This window comes from Xenia sp. Carnegie-2017, unplaced genomic scaffold (genome assembly GCF_021976095.1).
Source record: "Xenia sp. Carnegie-2017 unplaced genomic scaffold, XeniaSp_v1 HiC_scaffold_6, whole genome shotgun sequence".
NCBI classification, from domain to species: Eukaryota; Metazoa; Cnidaria; class Anthozoa; order Malacalcyonacea; family Xeniidae; genus Xenia; species Xenia sp. Carnegie-2017.
The window spans coordinates 8,864,443-8,884,866 of NW_025813526.1; the positions used below are offsets into that span (position 1 = coordinate 8,864,443).

The following is a 20,424-nucleotide window of genomic DNA, read 5'->3' on the forward strand; positions in this document are numbered from 1 at the left end:
CCTACAATACCACCAGTCGAGACTAAAAAAATACTTCCTATGTTTAGTGATAGTCTAATTTTCTTTAATTTATTATACTTCCATTTATAACAGGTATAAATTTTGTGATAGTACAAATACAACTTTTCAGCTTTTCAAATTCATCTTGACTCAACTCACTCGAAATATGATTAAAATCTAGAACTTTTTCATATTATATTATAAAACATATTTAACTAATATGAATGATGATAGCGTTGATATACTGAGTAAAGCAATCATATCTGTTTGATGGGGATTATTTACTATCATTTTGTATGTTTATGTACTAATGGTTTTTTATGAACTTCATCTAGAGTATCTAGGTGTTGTGATGGTGCATTATCTTGATGTACTTTTTAGGTTCTTCCTTTTTAACTCCATAAAAATTTATTTTAGAATTAATACCGAATTTCATAGTTTTATTAGCTAATGTTAAAATATTATTATACCCATCAATCTTTTTATTCAATATGATCATACGGCTGGGTATTAAAATCATACCAGGGCTGATTGCCATATTTAAAATAACATTCGTGTCTTTTATACTTTTCTCATGTTAGATATCAATACAGTCGTATCATTCTGTACTATAGTATCATTTAGTAATTTCCTAAAAACGTTTTGAGTTTGCATGCTCTTAGATCCATGATTAACTATTGACCATCTTGTATCAGCTTGAGAACCAAGAATTGTATAAACAAAACTTTCAATGCTCTCTTGCAAAAGAACTTTTCCGATTTTTGTAATACCTTCAGAATGATATGCAATGAAGCTCCTATAATCAGTCGTCGAATATTGAAAATTAACATAATACCCATCATTGTTTTTATCAAATTTTAAAATACCTTTATAAGGTATATGCTTTTTCAATTCCGTAAAGTCATATTTGTCTAATAACGATGGATGCTTCATAAATTTTTTGATCTGATAATACAAATGGTATTTAACAAGGCTTTGTATAATTCTACTTTTATCAAAATTTAAATGATTAAGCGCAATACCACATAAAAAACTGGAAACATAAGCTCCACAAATCATAGCGTAGTACGCTTCTTGTTTATAATTTAAATGATTTTTAATATTGTATCTTATACCAGTCGGCTGTTCTTTTTTACTTTTAATTTCACTTGTCCACGTGGCTTCTATAGGTTTAAAATTACTCATAAAATAATCATTCTCTGTGACATACAATCTGAAGTTACAAATATCAACATTTACCGGCCTTTGAAATGTAGGTTTTACAATAAATTTTGAGGACCACCTATGTAACATATGATCGAAATAATCCTCAGAATGACCTTCATCTCCATTTATTGCTGCTATGAGATTTGAAAACAAAGGCGTTTTAGTTGTTTCTAAATATATTTTTGGCCATGATGTATCATATACATGTTTTAAATCATCATCGCCTAATTTTATAGCATTTTCTTCTATTTGCTTGTCTAACATATAATATAAGCTATTTTATATATGAAAAAGTTCACTGTTTTTATAAACGGAGATAGTAAAAAAATTGACTTACAAGAAAGTATAGTAACAACTAACTATTCATATTTATATATTAAAAAAGCTTATGTGTATTGGGAATATAAAAATATAAAATTAAATAATACTTTAGCTTTTACAATAGCCACAACAAAATATAATATAGATGCTGGTTACTGGACTTTTAAAATGCTTAAAACGTTTTTTGAGTCTGTTAATGTAAAGCTTGAGATGGTAGAAAACAATGGAACTTGTAAAATAACTAATAATAATAATGAAGTATTAGTATTATCTGATACTCTTATTAAAATGTTAGGTTTTAATGATACCATAAAACTATTAAAAAGGTATCGTACAAAATGGTGTTTCTAAAGTGGATATAAACAGAGGATTAAACTATATTCAAATTTCTTCTAATATTGTAAATTCAAGTTATAATTATAACCCTGAAGGAAAAAAGTAATATAGCTTTAACTTTACCAGTAATAACAATTCAGTCGTTATTTGGTACTGTATACGAATACAATGATATTGAATCTAAAGTTACAATTATAAAAGGAGCCTTTAACGAGCTAATATTTAATATATTAGATCAAGATGGGCCCTGTGAATGTAGGTAGTATTCTACTTGAATGTTATCTTGAGTAAGTTAATTTAAATGGATGAAGACATTAAAATTGAGCAAAGTTTAAGAGATATTTATTATGATCCACAAACAGGGTATCAATCAGCAGAACGTCTTTATCAGAAAGCATTAGAAGAAGGTATAGATGTTAGTAGAAAACAAGTTAAAGAATGGTTAATATCTCAAGATACATATACTAGATATAAACCTATTATTAGGAGACATAAATTCAGACAAACAAGGGTAAACTATCTTGGTGAACAAATACAAATGGATTTAGTTGATATGGGTTCTTATAAGTATAAAAACAATGGTTATTATTGGATATTAACAGCTATTGAAATATTAAGTAGATATGCATTTACTATCCCTGTTTATAGGAAAGACACAAATAATATGACAAAAGCTGTTGCAAAACTATTAAGTCAATTTAAAGATAGATTTAATGATTACCGAAACTAGCTCAATTTGATGATGGTAAAGAATTTTATAATGTAGGTGTAAATCATTATTAGAAAACATGGAATTAAGTACTTCTCTACTAAAATGATAAAAGGCGATTGTCGAACGATTCAACAGAACGCTTAAAACATCTATGTGGAAATATTTTTACAGTAAAGGAACATATAAATGGATTGATATATTGGATGATTTAGTATATAATTATAACAATACAAAACACAGTACAATCTTGATGAAGCCTAAAGATGTTAATAAAAATAATGAAGATGAAGTATGGAATACATTATACGGTCATGAAGTTGCTTATTTACCATTACCTAAGATTAAAATTGGTGATATGGTTAGAATATCAAAGTATAAATCTATATTTACGAAAGGTTATGAAGCAAATTTTACAGAAGAGTTGTTTAAAGTGACTAAAGTTATTAGAGGAGATCCGAATTTATATGAGATAGAAGATTTAGAAGGAGAGCCTATAATTGGTAAATTTTATGAAGAGGAACTATCAGTTGTGAATAAGAAAGATGATGTTTATAGAGTTGAAAAGATATTAAAACGTAAGAAGGTTAAAGGTAAAAGATGGTTTTAGTTAAATGGTTAGGTTATGATAATAAACATAACAGTTGGATTCCTGAAAGTGAAATACAAAATATAGAGTAATCTATATAATGGCAGAAGGAGGTTTTGATTATATTGAATTAGAAGATAATAAGCAAGAAGATAATAACAATAATAATGAAGATGATAACAATAATAATGAAGATGATAACGATTATAATGAATATTATGAAACATCATTTACTGATGATAATTTTGGTGTAACAATAAGAAAAAAGACAAATAAAACTAATAATCTTCCTGATGTTCCTACTTCCACTCCTGTTTATACAAATATTAATAGACCTGAAAATGAAGTTTCTTTTGCTGTTGAAAAGTTTATTACAAATAATTATAAAAAAGAGTTTAGATTTAATCAACTAAAAGGTATGGCAAATTATGAAGGTATAAATTTTAGATTAAATTTAGGTAAAACTGATATAAATAATATTACTTACAAACCATTAAATACAAAAATAAGCGAGGTGTTGAAATAATTGTTTTAACACGTAATAGTAATGGTACTACAATACAATAAAACAAAAAATCAAAGAAGCTGTTAAACAATTTAAAAACGAAATTAAAAGAATTATTAATTTGAAAAATGAATATATAAAAACTGAAGAGAGTATGCCTATGCTTGATTTAAATAATCAATATACAGAAAATTTCAATCAAATAACTAATGAAGAACTTAGAGAACATATAGGTGTGATGGCTCCTTCTGGAACTATTGATAAAAGAACAAGACCGCAATTTATAGAAGCACAAATAAATCACTTTTCTGAAGAGCTAAACAAAACTATAGCTAGAATAGATGAAATAGAAAATGAAAATAGTATTGACAATATTGATGAATTAACTAATTTGCATGAAAGAGCCGAGGAATTAGAGATTATAATTAAAGAAGAAAAAGATCAATTAGAGAAAGAGGATGTACGAGATAAACAAGAAGAAGACATTACTAGATTACAGCGGTTTAAAGAATGGGTAAAAAAAAATATCCCAGAAATATCAGCTTTAGCTATATCTATAGGTTCGATAATTACAGCCATTATCATTGGTGCAAGAAAAGCAATCCTACAAGGTGCTCAAGCTACTAGTAAATTTTCTAAGGCTTTAGCAAATCTAGGTAAAAAATTATGGCCAATATTAGGAACATTATTGAATATTATCGCTCAGGTTATATCTGGGGAAGCAAAAGGTCTAGCATGGTTAGCTTCTAATCTATGGGTTTTAGCTATTGCTGCTGCTTTGTTAATATATGACCAGTATAAACAAAGAAGAAAATAAAATATGTTTTAATATATATGAATAGATTATTACAAGAAGAGCTTTTACCTGGTTATAAAAAGACTGCTATGACAAAAATTAAAGGTAACCGTACTTTTTATAGTATAACCTTTAACCCTAATAGTCTTAAACCGAATGAACAAGTTTATATTAATATTCCGAAATTGAAAGCAAATAGTTGCTTAGTGCCTGGTTCACTTAATCTATCGTTTGATCTTAAAATCAGTAATACAAAAAGTCACTTTATAAATAATCTCAGTCAGATTTTACAACATAGACTACAAATTAAAGTGGCTGGGGAAACCCTTTACGATTGTAGTAAACATAATGTTATAAGTGTATATAAAGACTTGTGGTTGCCTAAAAGTGATAGACAAAGTCTTATTGAATATGGCATATGTAGTCAAAATCTAAGAAAACTTATTTCTAAGGATGATAGTGCTGCAACAAGTGGAGATTTAGAAAAAGTAGCAGACAAATTAATGTATGATATTTATGGTACAAGGCAAAAAATTAATATTGATAATATTATTAAAGACCACGGTTTGTATTGCCCTTTCAATATGAATAATAACTTTCAATACATAATAACATTACCACCGAGTGATCAAGTCCTTATCCCTCGAAGTGGCCAAACTATCGGTGATTATGAATTAGAAAATATTCAGCTGGAATATGAAACTATTGAAAATCAAGAAATTGCAGATGAGGTGACAAATTTATATTCTATAGGAAGAAGCCTATTTTATGAACATATAACCCTACTAAAAAAAGAAAAATGGGATAAGTCAAGTACATTACAGAATATAAATGTAAAAGTCCCCCGCAAATCAATGAAAGGTATTGTACTTCTATTCAAAGAAAATGCAGTTAATGATAGCGAAAAATTCATATATCCTGAAATTGATGAAGTTAAAATTACAATTGAAGGTACCCCAAATGGTATTCAAGGCATGAATAAAAAAGTATTTTATGAAGAAGCAAGAAAATTTTTTGATAGAACTATTCCGATAGATTGCTTCATGACAATTGAAAAATTTTATAAGGATAAACATTCATTAGTTATCGATTTACGCACCTTTCAAGAAAAAAATATTGCTGGTAACGGAAAAAAAATCGTTAATACTCAAAACGGCATTCTGCTCGAAATTAAAAAGAGAGCATATACAAAAGATTTAAACTGTTACATCTATGTTGTTAGTGATGCTCTTGTTCAATTTGTTAATAATGATTTACAAAGTATTCAATACTAGAATAACCAGTAATATATAAATGAACACACCCTTTAATATGATTATCCTAGGTATGACTGCTTGCGGCAAAACCTTCTTTCTTTTAAGAATGTTAGAAGAAAAATTTAATAGGTACTTTGATTATATTGTTTTATTATGTCCCACGTTATCATATAATAAAACCTATCAAGAATGGAAATATATAAATGATTCTGATTTAATTAAAGTAGAATGTGATCAAGATCAGGTAGATATTGTTTTAAAATATGTTAGTAATGTATATAAAGGGACCAATAGTCTTATTGTTCTTGATGACTGTGCGAGTTGCTTAGATGTTAAAAATAGGACATCACAATTAGTAAAATTAGGTTTTAGTGCTCGTCATTATGGGCTTTCTACTATTGTAGTTACACAGCAATTGACTAGTATTTCTAAACCTTATCGCGAAAATATAAGTTATTTAGTTACATTTTATAATACAAACCGCAATGATATGAAAACCATATTTGATGATTATCTTTATGGTGTTGAAAAAGATGATATAGAAGAAATAACCAAAAAATTGAAAAATAATAAGTATGCACATTTAGAAATCCAACTTGTATTTCCATACAAATGGAAAATTGTTATTCCGCAATAAAACATGTGTTATATATATATGCCAAAGCGTAAAGAGCCTGAAACAATTAATGATATAATTAATGAGATTGATTCCACAAATGATGTTATCAAAGACGCGGTATGTGATGAAAATATACAAGATAAACCGCAAGAGGGTTTTACTAAAAAAAATCAAGTACTTAAACTAGCTGAAGATGGTGATTTAGACAAGTCAGTTGCTTACATTAAAAAAGCTAGTCAAAAAATTATTGATAAATTATACATTGAATACGAGAAAAAACGATTACAAAAAGCTAATGAGTTTTTAACTGATTTAGTTATATCAAAATTTTCAGATATATTAAAAGGGTTTGATGCTATTGAAGATCCCAAAGAATTAACAAAACAGCTTAAATCAGACGACCTTTTAAAACGAGATGTGTACAGTTTAGTAGAAAAAGTATCACCATTATTACCATTTTTAGGGTTTTTATCAGGCAGTATAACAACCGTTAAACATGTTTACAAACATAAAAATAATAAACCGAATATAAAATCTGAGGAATAATATAAATGAGCTTATTTTATGGGTATGATAAAACAGATATTAATGTAAATATACAAGGACCTGTAGATAAAACACATCTATCAGATAACCACTACACTAAAACTCAAGTTAATAATAAATTTAATGACTACTATACTAAAACACAAGCTGATGGTAAGTATGCTTTGACTTCTAATTTACTAAAATATTATACTAAAACACAAGCTGATAATAAATATGTTTTTGTTTCAAGATTAGCCAACTATTATACAAAGAATGAAACAAATGGTAAGTATGCTTTAAGTTCTAATTTACATAAATATTACACAAAGACTGAAACAGATGGTAAGTATGCTTTGACTTCTAATTTAAATAACTATTATAATAAAACACAAGCTGATGGTAAGTATGCTTTGACTTCTAGTTTAAATAACTATTATACTAAAACACAAGCTGATGGTAAGTATGCTTTGACTTCTAATTTAAATAACTATTATAATAAAACACAAGCTGATGGTAAGTATGCTTTGACTTCTAGTTTAAATAACTATTATACTAAAACACAAGCTGATGGTAAGTATGCTTTGACTTCTAATTTAAATAACTATTATACTAAAACACAAGCTGATGGTAAGTATGCTTTGACTTCTAACTTAAATAACTATTATACAAAGAATGAGATTGATAGCAGAGTAAATGGTAAAGTAGTACACCGTAGCAATCAATTAAATTATATAAATTTTAATACCCGAGAAGATACTATCAGAATTTATTTTAATAATGTTAAATTTATTGAATATACACTTTTATAAATAAATCCGTGTGATAACTCTAAAACAATTGAATTAGATATGATGGCAGATAAGATTAAAAAAAAAATTATTATCAAAATAACAAATGATAATGAAAAAAAGATAGTTAATGCATTACTAGATTTATATCACGTATACTGTGTTGATGATGATTTAAACTATATTTATATTATTTTTGAACCAAAAAAATCTACAGCTTCAATTGATTATGACGAATGGAAAAGAAAATGGCTTAAAGCATTTAATGGATTAACCAAAATACAAGTTTATTCACAACATCAATCTATATTATCTATGACATATAATGGTTTTTCACAAAATTTTGCGGCTACTATAGAAGATAATATTCTATCAACTAAAAAATTTGTAAATGATGAAATCGAAAAATTAAAAAAATTTATTAAAAATAACTATCAAGCTAAAACTTAAGATGAAGAATAATCCTCATGTTTGACTACATATCACATAACTGTTTGTAATAAGTAATTAATACAAAAGCGATATACAAAAAGAGTCAAAATCCTGAAACAATTAGTAAAAACACTTTTAACAAAAATTATATAAAAATTGTTAAACATGTACATGTGACACACGCTTGACAGACAAATTAAAAAAACATATAGATTCCATATTTTTAAACGATAGATTGTAAAAGAGCATATATTAATCCTCTGTTATTCGATGAATATTCTTCGAATATTCATCGAATCTAATGGGGGCGACCCCAATTTTTCACTTCGTGAAAAATTTTCCCATTGTCGCCTAGAATTTTCGGGGGCTCCATCCCCTGCTCGATCACTTCGTGATCTGCGCTGCCGAGCCCCCTCAAAACCGATGCTTTCTTAACAATTAATTCTTAAAGACGGTTTTTTAAAGAGCATATATTAATCCTCTGTTATTCTCGAATATTCTTCGAATATTCTTCGAATCCACGGGGGGCGACCCCAATTTTTCACTTCGTGAAAAATTTTCCCATCGTCGCCTAGAATTTTCGGGGGCTCCATCCCCTGCTCGACCACTTCGTGATCTGCCTGCCGAGCCCCCTCAAAACCGATGCTTTCTTAAAAATTCATTCTTAAAGACGGTTTTTTAAAGAGCATATATAAATCCTCTGTTATTCTCGAATATTCTTCGAATATTCTTCGAATCCACGGGGGGCGATCCCAATTTTTCACTTCGTGAAAAATTTTCCCATCGTCGCTTAGAATTTTCGGGGCTCCATCCCCTGCTCGATCACTTCGTGATCTGCGCTGCCGAGCCCCCTCAAAACCGATGCTTTCTTAACAATTAATTCTTAAAGACGGTTTTTTAAAGAGCATATATTAATCCTCTGTCGTCCTTCGGACACCACGGGGGCGAGCCGAAAATTCTAGGTAAAGCTAGAATTTTTTACCCACCGAGCTCGCATGAATTCTCGGGGGCTCCATCCCCCTGCTCGAGCACTTCGTGCTCTGCGCTGCCAAGCCCCCTCCGAACCGATGCTTTCTTAACATTTATTTCTAAAGATAGTTTTTAAAACGTATAGATTCCATATTTTTAAACGACAGATTGTAACCTCGAGATTTTTACCCCCCTTTGAAAACAATGATTTTTTTACGCAGCTTTCTTTACATGACCTTTTGCTGAGGGACACCTTTTGAACCATGGTCTTATTTTACGCTGTTATAAAGATAGTTTTTACCCAAGGTTAAAAGTAGTATAGTACATGGGGGGATAGAGAGCACTTTTTGTGCTCTCGAACCCCCATGTACTATACTACTCCAGCTTTATTTATTATTGAAAACTAATGACTACTACAATAAATATATCGTTGGTAACCAGATCAGTTGAATTTTAACTGACCTGGAATAACCGACTGATAAGCGTGGTGGCTTGACTGGTTCGACTGATAAAGGAGTCTATGAACGCCAAAAACGCTTATTTCATTGGTCAATGGCCAGATAAGTGGACGATCTGGAATAATCTCGACCGATAAGCGGGGTGGCCGGACCTATAAGGAAGTCCACTTGCTATCGTGTAATTTGCTCGTTTAAATTTTTGTCTTACTGTGATTGGTTTGACCGATTTCGACTGATAGCCAACTGAACTAACATAGTCAATCTCACTGTCTGAATTGAATGTTTGATCGTTTCATAGTAATTTTCTAAAGCATGATAGAAACTAAACTACAATCAGATGGAATTTATGGAAATCGTTTACAAATTCATATATTGACATGAATGCTGCTTTCCAAACTGGGAATTTTTTCAAGAGGTGAAAAATTTATGGATGAATTGTAAATGCTTGGCAAAGACGATCTCGCGAGCGACATTTCAGTCATTGATGTTCAAAAAAAAGCCAATATTGTTTTGAGTTTTATCAGCAGAAATTTACATCCAAAATCGTAAGTAAAGGACAAGTGAAGTGTATGCATGAATGTAATATATTAAAGTCAATTTATGCGAATGTGTGATGCGACTTATGTTAATATGGCGTATGGTAAACAGATTGATGCTTCTAAAATTGTTGTTGCCGATGGACTTTTATCTATGATTTCTTTAGTGCTTGGGGAATCGTGACCGTTATATGGCAGCGAAATCCTACATTCCTGCTAACATACTTCAATGGACAAAAAAATCTGTAGCCATAAGTCGCCATACTTATATTTACTTTATCATAAACAAATGTTTGGGGCTTTTCATTTATCATAATTGATCATTCAATCATTAGACAGTTATACTACATATTGTTTAAGATTTCAGAAAACTAACATTGATTACATGAGAAGCTGTTTACTATAACCTGTGATTTTGAGTCTTCTGATCCATGAAGCTTTTTATTTTGACAATTTGACTGGAATGGTATTAAACCTGAGTATTTCACATACATGAAATGTTGTCCCATGTCACATATTGTCCCCTTTTCTAACTGCATACCTCATGTAGAGATGTAAAGGTGTGTTAATCTACGGCTCATACCAGATTGTTTGCCATAAATTTAAAAGGGCTATTGATGTATAAAAAGCATTTTCTATAAAGTAAAAATGTCTTCCTATGTATGCAGATAAACCTTGAAATTTGGCATAATAACTAAACTAAATATTTTTACATTTCAGATCCGAGGATCAGTAACCAGCATGACACATGAACCAATTTTAACATTCATGTAATTATTAATTAAAGACATTTGATAATACAATGCTACTAGTGATTGCTATATAGCACACCTTGCAGAAGATAATAGTCAAGTAAAATGCCTAATAAACATTTATGGCATTAAGCTGTCATTAACTGCAAATTTTCACTCTGATAGTTTTTGATTAGTCTTTGGCAGAAAAAAATTTTGAGTTTTTTCTTAAAAGATGAATTTGCTGGCACTGATGTGGAGATGGGTAAAGGATGACAATAAACTTGCATGGTTTGAAGTCTGAGCTTTTCTATATCTATGAACTGTCACTTGTAGTACCAAATTTCTAACTTAACTCATTACATAGAGGATTGAATGGGGGTCTCTAGCGGGGTCTATGCCTGACAACTTGATAGAAATTTATGAAGACTATATCTGTTTTTGAATAGCATTTTGGTAAAATAAATTTTACGTTCTTAGACATGCTAATGAGCCATATATTTGGCATTATAATGAGCCTAAATATTTGGCAGAACATTCAAATATTGTTCACTTCATTTTTTTTTTGAAAAAAACGTAAGCAAAATGTGTTGTTTTCACGCAAAAACGATGACCACAAAATACATTTTGTAATGCTCTAAAACGCTTAAAATGGCATTTTTAAGGCTCTGATACTAAAAATTTCTCAGGGGAGAATGCCTCAGACCCCCCCAGGTGCGGAACGCCTCCGACGTTTTATGACTGATGTTTGAAAAATCCTAGATCCGTCCCTGATTGTGAGGCTTGTTTTATGGTATTATTTACATGATGTCAAAGAAAGTGATAAATGCATCAAGACGCAATACAATGCAAAATACTAAACAACTGAATTGTATTAACTATGTTGAAAACACTCTGAGAAATATCCCAATGCAAAATCTGATTGCAAAAAGAAGTACTTAGTAGATGAATTTCTTTGGAGAGGAAATATTGTTCATTGGATGCAAAATCGAAGAGAAAGAACTCAATGCAATCAACTAAATTACGAAGAAAAAAAAAGAACTTTATCAATTTCCATATAAATCGATTAGAGGTGAAGTTGAATATGTTCCCTGTTCTTTTTTTTTATCGTTAAAGAAAAAACAACACGAATTTGTTGCTGTTTGCAATCGTTTGAAGTCGTTTTTTAAGAAAAGAAAAAATTCAACCTAATCAACTTTTGTTTCGCGATAACGATTATTATCCACATCCATATATGGAAGAAGAAAAATAAATAAAGTGGCGAAATCATAGACTCTGACATATAATCATCATTGGTACAACCGTCAAAAATGTACAATGTGTGACATACCAGCTTCTATAAATTCTTTGGCATGCGTTTGTGCGCAAATAGAAGATTGGATTAATTGGTTTTGGGACGATAAAGTTGGTGAAAAGACTGAGACATAATTGCGTTTCTTTCTTGTCGATCATATATTAAAGCGAAACATTTTATATCATCAGTGAATTGGAGTTTGGCAAAAATTAGAATGTGTGACATACCATCTAAGTCAAGTTTTTATTTATGCCTTTGTACACAAATGAAAGATTGGGTTAACTGGTTCTGGGACGATAATCTTTGTGAAAAGTTTGAGCATTTTATCCATTTTTTATTGTGGATGATGTTTTGAAGCGAAACAATTGATATCATCAGTAAATTGGACTTTGGACTTTCCATATTATCATTCAAATTAGACTTTGGTACCGTGGCCGGTACGGGTCACCAGAAAATAATTTAGAAAACATAACAAACAATAAGAAAACATCACTCAAAATCATACTACACATTTCAAAATACTCACTACACATTTCAAAATACTCACTACACATTTCAAAATACTCACTACACATTTCAAAATACTCACTACACATTTCAAAATACTCGCTACACATTTCAAAATACTCACTACACATTTCAAAATACTCGCTACACATTTCAAAATACTCGCTACACATTTCAAAGTACTCACTACACATTACAAAATACTCACTACACATTTCAAAATTCTCGCTACACATTTCAAAATTCTCGCTACACATTTCAAAATTCTCGCTACACATTTCAAAATACTCGCTATACATTCGTCCCAGTCTTACCCTGGTCTGGCCTGCCCACGGTCGTCATTAGTTTACATCTACGAAATTGACGTGATGGCAGAAAGCTAATATAAATATACGCTTCCGATATTACTAACAGTTCAGTTCGCGTAAGGATATTTTGATGATATTGTGGCGATATGTTGTCTATGTGGAATTCGGCACATAGACAAACATATCGCCACAATAGCATCAAAATATGCGATACGCGTACATGAACTATTAGTAATATTTCTTCCAGGGATTTCTTGGTCTTGTTTAGACAACACAACATGAGTGGTCAATCTACAGATTACATGTAATTGTATTTGTATTGGTGATATTCGACAATCATTAGTTTAACTAATGCACTTATTGACGTGACTGGTATTGAAGTTCTAAATTTATTGCGTTTACTCGAAATTACCGAACTTTTCATTTTCTTTGGCGTTTCTTGTGCAACAAATTATAGCACTATGTGTAAATTTCCTCTTTGGTTTCCTTGTTATTTTTGTAACGCATCACACAAGGTATGTACACGACATAGCGAATGCAAATTCATATACTCAATTTTTTGCTATTAAAGTACGGACATGTGTCGAAAGCCACTGCAAATACATTTGCTGGCGATACGTAGATCGTCTAATAATGTTGTTGCCCGACCAAGTCCAGCAAAACCCTGGAAGAATTTCTGATTAGAGTTGAGCCAATATTTTCATGCTATTATCCCAATGTCCCACTTTGTTTGCCTTGTGAAATGCGGAATTATATATTTGATATGCTTACTTTATGATGTCATGTAAGTTTCGTAAATGGAAACTAATGATGACCGTGGGCACGCCAGACCAGGGTAAGACTAGGACGAATGTGTAGCGAGTATTTTGAAATGCGTAGCGAGTATTTTGAAATGTGTAGCGAGAATTTTGAAATGTGTAGCGAGAATTTTGAAATGTGTAGCGAGAATTTTGAAATGTGTAGTGAGTATTTCGAAATGTGTAGTGGGTATTTTGAAATGTGTAGTGAGTATTTTGTAATGTGTAGTGAGTGTTTTGAAATGTGTAGTGAGTATTTTGAAATGTGTAGCGAGTATTTTGAAATGTGTAGTGAGTATTTTGAAATGTGTAGTATGATTTTGAGTGATGTTTTCTTATTGTTTGTTATGTTTTCTAAATTATTTTCTGGTGACCCGTACCGGCCACCGTACTTTGGACTTTCATCAATGATATTATTTTGTATTGTATTTGAAATATATCTTTTTTTTATGAAATATACTTGTTTATATATTTTGTATTACACTTTTTTAGTTTACCTTTACACCTTTCCCAGTTAATCGAAAACATCGAGTTCCGCAACATCCACAACGATTTTCTAAAATCATTACACAAAGACATGAACAAAATCAACGCATCAAACAACGTCTTCATCTTCGCCGACAAAACAACAAACATCTATGAAATGGACGCCTCAAATTACAATAAACCACTAACAGACAATGTGACAAAGACATACAAACACACGCAAGAAGACACTGTAGAAGAAATAAATTCCGAACTAAAACTAATCGCTGACAACCTAAAATCGCCGACCGAATAAACACCATGAACCATACTCCAGCATTCATATCTTTAAAGACCACAAACCAGACTTTGAAAACAACCCCAAATGCCGCCTCATCAACCCGCAAAAGCCACCTCGGAAAAGTCAGCAAATACATCCTAGACAACATCAACAACATAATACGAAACGAACTAAAACTAAACCAATGGCGCAACACAACAGATGCTATCACTTGGTTCAAATCCATCACCGAAAAACAAAGAAAATCATTCATATCATTCGACATAGTTGACTTTTACCCTTCGATCACCGAACACCTACTGGACAAATGCCTAGCGTGGGCAAAACAATACACAACAATCACAGAAAAAGACCACACCATTATAAAACACGCAAAAAAATCACTTCTTTTCCACCAAAACAAATCATGGTCCAAACGCAACGCTACCAACACGTTTGATGTAACCATGGGCAGCTATGATGGAGCGGAAGTTTGCGAGCTTGTAGGGCTATTCTTACTCGACCAACTACAGCAACGGTACGGAAACAACGTCAGCTTATACCGTGACGATGGCCTTGCAGTCATAAAAACGAAATCTGGAAGACTCTGCGACAAAGAAAGAAAAACCCTCTCACACCTATTTGACGAGCTTGGACTAAAAATCACAGCGATGACAAACCATGAACGCACAAACTTCCTTGACGTAACATTTGACCTTAGCAACGACACCTACAAACCATATAGAAAACCCAACGACGAGCCCCTCTACATTCACAGATCGTCTAACCACCCACCATCAGTATTACGCCAACTACCCACATCCATCAACAACCGAATTAACACACTCTCATCTGGCAAAGACACCTTCGAAAATGCCGCACCATTTTACAACCAAGCTCTTAAACAAAGCAACTTCACCACCCAACTCACCTTTAATCCATCAAACATCAATGTAAACACCACGTACAACAGAAAACGTAACGTACTTGGTTTAACCCACCATACAGCAAAAACGTAAAAACACACATCGCCCATGACTTCCTACAACTTATCGACAAACATTTCCCACCAAATACTATACTCTCCAAGATATTCAACCGACACACAATACGCGTAAGCTACAGCTGCGGCGAAAACATGAAAACTTTCATAACCAGACGCAATAAGACTATTTTAAAAAGACTTAACCCAGACACAACCCAGAACAAGAACAGCCCACCAAAGAAATGTAACTGCAGACAGAAACATCTATGCCCGACAAATGGCAATTATCTGAAACCCAACGTGATTTACAAAGCCGACGTGACAACGACTGACAACAACGAAACAAAAACTTACATAGGTGTTACTGCATGAGCTTTTAAGACACGATATCGAAACCACATTAAATCCATTACGAACATTAAATACCGGAACGAGACAGAACTTTCTAAATACACGTGGACACTGAAAGAGAACAAACGTAACTACAACATTAAATGGGACTTCATCAAACAACTTCCACCTCCGAAAAAAAACCAAAGAACCTGCCGTCTTTGCCTTGAAGAAAGGCTACTTATCCTGAAAGGACGTAAAAAGAACATTTTAAATAAACGTTCCGATATGTTTAGTGCATGCCGTCATGTAACTTAACACCTTTTAGTCGATGTATATAGTCAGCAAATAATATATAATCTGTCAGTTGCCTGAAGATCGCCCTACGGCGTGAAACTCCGAGTAGCGACAGCAAACAATTGTCCATTTCATTTTAGTTCATTTTATCTTACGCTCTTCTAATATATAGAATATTGAGCGCTCTTTTATCCAGGAATATTATCCATAATAATTATATATATATATATATATATATATATATATATTGTAGCGAGAGACTTGCAGAGCGGAAATCGAATTCGTGTGATAAAAATTAATGCCCAACATTAAGTTCTGACTAGAGCCATAGAAATAGACCAAAAAAAAAAAAACAAATTGTAAAATTTAAATTTATTGTGACGTTTCGTCTTTACTCAAGACATCTTCAGACAAAATAATAAATAGGATGTTAAGACAAGATATTATATTTACAAAAAGGTGTTAAATTACTACTAAAGGAAGCGGTGTCGAATGGATACATGATAAGAAGTTAGGAAGTGAAATAAAGAGAAATTAAAAGAGGTTAAGTGGAATGGAATTTCTTTGCACATTAAGTGAAGGCTTGTGTTTAGTGATTAGAAGGCTTTCATGAATGGAGAGTTCATATGTATCGTTGGAAGAGGAGATTATTTTAAAGTCGTCTAAGTTGGGGGTGTGTCCAGTTGCGTTAACGTGAGCAAGAATGCTTGATGATGCAGGGTGGGAAACTTGGTTGCCTGTAAGGGGGGATATTCCCAAGTGCTCCGAAAATCTGGTGTGTAGATGACAACACCCTAACATCACATTCACACCTGAAGTCGAACAAAATAGAAAGCTCTCATTTCTTGAAATTGATATCTCTCGTACTAATGGAAAATTCACCACTTCCGTCTACCGCAAACCTACTTTCACTGGCCTCTTCACCAATTTCCACAGCTTCATCCCACTTACTTACAAACTTTCATTAGTCTCCTGCTTACTTCACCACATCTTCAATCTTTGCTCTACTTACGAAAATTTTCATACACAACTCGAATTTACCAGAAAGTCACTCACCAAAAACGGTTTTCCTTCACGTATAATTGACCAAATCACACGCCGCTTCCTTAAAAACACCTTTGACCCTAAACCACCTGTCTTAACTGCTCACAAAATGCCCATCTATTTCTGTCTTCCCTTCACCGGTATAAACTCCCTTCAAATTCGCACACAAATCAATAGCCTTTGTGCTGCAGCCTTCCCACATATATCCATTAAATTTGTTTTCCGCCTTTTCAACGTATCTCTTCTTTCTTCCCCTTTAAGGACAAAATTCCCAAACCTCTGAGGTCTGATGTAGTCTATTTATTCAAGTGTCGAAGCTGCAACGCTTTGTATGTGGGTCAAATCACACGTCATCTACACACCAGATTTTCGGAGCACTTGGGAATATCCCTCCTTACAGGCAACCAAGTTTCCCACCCAGCATCATCAAGCATTCTTGCTCACATTAACGCAACTGGACACACCCCCAACTTAGACGACTTTAAAATAATCTCCTCTTCCAACGATACTTATGAACTCTCCATTCATGAATGCCTTCTAATCAATAAACACAAGCCTTCACTTAATGTGCAAGGAAACTCCATTCCACTTAACCTCTTTTAATTTCTCTTTATTTCACTTCCTAACTTCTTATCATGTATCCATTCGACACCGCTTCCTTTAGTAGTAATTTAACACCTTTTTGTAAATATAATATCTTGTCTTAACATCCTATTTATTATTTGTCTGAAGATGTCTTAAGTAAAGACGAAACGTCACAATAAATTTAAATTTTACAATTTGTTTTTTTTTTTTGGTCTATTTCTATGGCTCTAATTAGAACTTTATGTTGGGCATTAATTTATATATATATATATATATATATATATATATATATATATATATATATATGTGTAGTGGTGTTGAGAAAAATACACAAAAACTACAATTTCATCCCGACAAGCCTGTTTCGTGATTTCTCACTCTTCAGGGGATAATATTAAATGAATACAAAGCATGTGCTAGATATATATACAAGAGGAAGTTAGGTTGAAAATTGAGATAGAATTACATAATATATTGAGTGTACGATTACAAATTACATAAAAGTGCTTTGTGTCTATGGCGACAAGAGGAGACAAGTTCGTTACGTTTGTTGAGTGATGATAGTTGTGGTTGGTAGGTGATGAAGAGTTTTCTTTCAGGCATAGGTTGCATCTTTTGTTGGCGCTGTTGTACGGTTTGCTGTGAGTAATGATGTTCCATGAGATATTGTGAGCGATGTTGTTGTCTTTTAGTGTCCATATGTGTTTGCTGAGTTCGGTGGAGTTTCTTAGTTTTTGTGGCGAAAGAGGCAGTATGGTTTCTGTGTCGAGTCTTAAATTCGTTTTCTGTAAGTCCGATGTAGGTCTCAGTTGTGTTATTGTCTAAACGTTTAACAGTTGCTTGGTAGATGACAGATGATTGTAGGCAGTTTCCGTTAAGTGGGCAGTTTTGTTTTTGACGGCAGTTGCATGTTTTTGTTTGTGTATTTTTGTCATTGATGGTGTCATTGGTATTGTCAGGTTCTCTCAATATGCGTTTGTTATGGTTATTAATAATATGTTCCATATTGTTCATGCAGCTGTAACTTAATTTAATTGTGTTGCGGTTAAATAGTTTTCTGAGTTTGTGGTCTATGGGAAAGTGCTTGTCAATTAGTGAAATGAATTTGTAGCCGATGTTTGTGCTGACGTTCTTGCTGTATGGTGGGTTGTACCAGAGTATGTTATTTCTAAGTCTGTTTTTCCGTTTCGTAGTAGCGTTTGGGTCATATTTCAGCGTGTAATGATATCCATTTTCGTCAAGTGCTTTTTGGTATGGAGGGGATTGCTTGGTCGAATGATGCTCTGTCGGATGATAAGGATGAAAGGCGTTTGTTAATGGTATCGGGTATGTTCTTTGTGATGCTTGGAGGATGGTTGCTTTCGTGGTGGATGTATTGCAAAGAGGTGTTAGGCTTAGTGTAAGGTCGATGGGAAGAATTCTTTAGATCGAACGTAATGTCGAGGAAGTTGATGACTTTTTTGTTAGCTTCGATAGTGATACGCAATCCGTTGTTGTTAAATACGCGGCATATCTCTTTTTTAATTTTTTCTGTTTCTTTAGGTGTTGCTTTAGTAATGGCTAGTCCGTCGTCGCGATAGAGTCCTATGTTAGTAATGATGTGTTGCAGTTGTGAGTAGATAGCTTCCTACGAGTTCGCATGTTTCGGCGCCGTCGAAGCTGCCCATTGTCACGTCGAATGTGGAGTTGTATTTCTTTTGCCATGGTTGTTGGTTGTGAATGAGGTATGAGTTCTTGGCATGTATGATGTTTCTCTCTTGGTTTGTGATGTTGTCGTAGGTTGAGGCGAATTCAAGTGCTTTGTTTAAGAGGTCTTCGTTGATAGACGGGTAGAAGTCTACAATGTCGAAAGATATGAAATTGTGATTTTGTTTGTGTTTGATGGAGTTGAACCACTTGATGGCAGATGACGAGTTTTTCCATTGGTTCAGCGAAGTGGCTTTTATGATATTGTTGTTTATTCTGTCAAGTATTTTTTTGCTAATTCTTCCAATTTCAGATTTCGTCGGGTTGATTAGTCGGCACGTGGGTTTATTTGCGAAGTTCGGTTTGTGATCTTTGAGTGTTATGAATGCGTCTTTGTTAGCGGTGGAGTCTACTCTGTCAGATATACCCAGTTGTGATGTGATATTTTTGTCTTCGGCGTGGATGGCTTGTATTGTGTCGACGTTTATTTTCTTGTATGATTTCGTGATATTTTGTTACGAAATATCTTTATAACATTCAGAAAAAATTAAAAAAGAGATATGCCGCGTATTTAACAACAACGGATTGCGTATCACTATCGAAGCTAACAAAAAAGTCATCAACTTCCTCGACATTACGTTCGATCTAAAGAATTCTTCCCATCGACCTTACACTAAGCCTAACACCTCTTTGCAATACATCCACCACGAAAGCAACCATCCTCCAAGCATCACAAAGAACATACCCGATACCATTAACAAACGCCTTTCATCCTTATCATCCGACAGGCATCATTCGACCAAGCAATCCCTCCATACCAAAAGCACTTGACGAAAATGGATATCATTACACGCTGAAATATGACCCAAACGCTACTACGAAACGGAAAAACAGACTTAGAAATAACATACTCTGGTACAACCCACCATACAGCAAGAACGTCAGCACAAACATCGGCTACAAATTCATTTCACTAATTGACAAGCACTTTCCATAGACCACAAACTCAGAAAACTATTTAACCGCAACACAATTAAATTAAGTTACAGCTGCATGAACAATATGGA

The 20,424-nt window shown here is 32.7% G+C and overlaps 2 long non-coding RNA genes across 2 annotated transcripts; both read left to right on the forward strand.

Moving 5' to 3' along the window:
• Positions 1-4,808: 4,808 nt before the first annotated feature.
• On the forward strand, positions 4,809-19,964 carry LOC124458105. The gene is made up of 3 exons (XR_006953011.1): positions 4,809-4,819; positions 16,664-16,675; positions 19,899-19,964. It is a non-coding gene; the product is annotated as an uncharacterized LOC124458105 (long non-coding RNA).
• On the forward strand, positions 18,931-19,362 carry LOC124458104. Its single transcript, XR_006953010.1, has 2 exons — positions 18,931-18,997; positions 19,214-19,362. It is a non-coding gene; the product is annotated as an uncharacterized LOC124458104 (long non-coding RNA).
• Positions 19,965-20,424: the final 460 nt, after the last annotated feature.